Raw genomic sequence first — 2,711 nt, 5'->3', positions numbered from 1 at the left:
GTAAATGGTTAAACAAACTGTGGGCATTCGTACCATGGGGTAATATGCAGCAATAAAAAGAAATGCACTGCTGATACACACAATCACTTAGATGAATTGGCAGGGTATTATGTTATGTGGAAAAATGCCAATTCGAAAGGTTACAAATTATATAATTCTATTTATAGTAAGCATTCTTGAAATGACATTGTCATAGAACTAGGGAACACATTAATGACTGAAGGAGTCAGAGACTGCAGAGGGGATTGAGAGGAAGATGATCGTGGTTATAAAAAGGCAACACAAGGAATCCTTGTGTGCCTGGAACTATTTTGCACCTTGACCATAGTGATGGATATTCAAAGCTGCACTTGTAATAAAATTGCATAGACCTGTGCCTGCGTGTGCGCGCACGCACACACACACACACACACACACAGAGGTAAAACAGAGAACATCTGAATACAATCAAAATGTTTCCATGAGAAAAACTAAGCAAAAGGTACATGGAATCTCTCTGTGTTGCTTATTACAACTGTATGGAAACAAAAATTATCTCAAAATGAGTTAAATTAAAAAACGATGCCTTTAGTATTTATTCTCTGAAAAAGCAGCGTACTTTTATAACACATTCATCCTGACAGTTAGAAGAATCCACCGTTAGTCAGGGAGGCTGCTACAGCCACTGCTGGCTCAAGACCCACTGCTTCAGCTGCTATCACACCAGCAACACTGTGCTTTCTGCCCAGCATGGACCAAACACAACATGGCCCCTGTGCTACTGCCTTTACTGATTCAACAACTGTGCTGCTGTCAGGAGAAACTACAGATGCAGCAGAAGCACCAATTCCATCTCATTCCCATCTTCCAAACCTCATACTGTGTTTTGGTTTGGGAGTAGGTAGGTCACACGGAAACCCGAGGTTTAAGAAAGTCTGAGAAACATGTAATCTGCATTTCCAGCTTCTAAACTGAAGTAAAACTTGCTATGGGAATTGGAATGTAATTTAGTGAGCCATTTCTGTACTGCCTCCTACCCATACATACTGAAATTTCCTGTGCATCTCTGTATTACGTGAGCATATGCCTTTTTTTTTCTTTATTTTCCTATCCAGTTTTCTATGTCTGATTTAGAAAAACACAAAGAAAATGATATTAATAAAATTGAAAAGCCATTCCACTTTTGGAAAGCCAAATGGAACAAGTATTCAATAAGCAAGTTTCAGGGGTGGAGTTTGAGCCACAAGGACGGGACCAGATCACCTTTACAGTACCTTTTAAGTCTAAGAGCCCATGTTTCCATGATAAACGGCCAGCCCAGTTCAGAAAGCTTTAAGGTCCAGGGTTGAAAACTGAAATGTCTGCAATAAAAAGTAATATATAAGTGAGTGATACCAGTGTCAAAAAATAATCATACTAAATGGAGCCACTTTAAAATGGAGCCGGAGCTGCCATGCCAGAGAAACTGCCTTGCATGTCTTATACCTCAAAACCTGGAATGGTAAAACAGCACAAAGTAACCTTTGGACACATGGGCCTTAAGGCAACATGTGTCCCCAAAAAACTGTTTACAAAGATAACAAGAAAGCAGATATTAACTGGACTAATAACTATTGGACTGAAAATTTAAAACACTGTTTAAAATAAGCATATTATTTTTTCTGCACCAATAGAAATGCCTTCCTTCTATCTATCAATATAATTGTTCCCCTTCCTTTTCTCATAAATATCCATTGCATTTGTCTTCTAATGGAAACAATATTTGGGCTTCTGCCTGAATTAATGATTTCCAAGTAGTTATTCTTATTGATCTTAATAAATGTTTGTTTGTGTCTCATTTTGAAAGGACTTCTTATTTTTAGGTTAACACTGGCCAGGTGAGTCAATATAAAGTGGTGACGACTATGGCAAATACGTCCGGCCTGAAGTTGAAAGTCACTATCCTGCTCCAGCTAATTAATGTTGTGTGGAAATTCAGGCCCAGTGTTATCTAACTTCTGGTTTCTTTTTAAAGAAAAGTAGGAAATAAGGACTTTTATGGAAGATACTGTGATTTAAAATGTTGGTTTCAATGCATTTGAATTTTGGCTTCAACTATTGTGACAGACACAGCAGCTCCTTGATAGCCTGTTCTTCGGAAAGTCATTACTAGAAGCTCAAATTGCAATATTTTTAGTAACATTATGAAGTTTAAGCAGAACAGCTCTGCCCAGAGAACCACAAAATATGAAAACTCTGCCTTAAGCCCTGGATATACCTGCACTTCTGTCTTTGAAGTTCCAGTAAATGCTTTTCTGGACAACACTGACTTCACTAGAGGAGACCCAGGCAGGCCAATGGGTGTAGCTGCCATGATAAGAACTTGTGGGGTTCGGTAACTTTTCCCAGAACACCCCTTGGGACCAAGGCAGAGATGAGTTTGGTCGCTATTTGGTGGGACTTGCTTTGTCTCTGCCTCTTCCTGAATATCATATCACTGGTGAGGCAGAAGACAAGGCACAGAGCATGAGTGCTTGAGGCATCATTCGGTACTGAAGTCAGTATTTATAGCTTCACCTTCAAATATATTCCTAGGACAAAACAAAAAGATGCGGATCGGCTACAGGAAAAGGTAGTATTGGATATACATAAGAACCATCACAACTTTTCTCATAATACCGATAGGTAACAATTAATGGTGTTTTCTGTGTGCCAGGCATTGTCCTAAGCACTGTACATACATTAACTTATTC

Source organism: Pteropus vampyrus, unplaced genomic scaffold, assembly GCF_000151845.1.
Source record: "Pteropus vampyrus isolate Shadow unplaced genomic scaffold, Pvam_2.0 Scaffold8, whole genome shotgun sequence".
NCBI classification, from domain to species: Eukaryota; Metazoa; Chordata; class Mammalia; order Chiroptera; family Pteropodidae; genus Pteropus; species Pteropus vampyrus.
Note: the sequence above shows the minus strand (reverse complement) of the source record.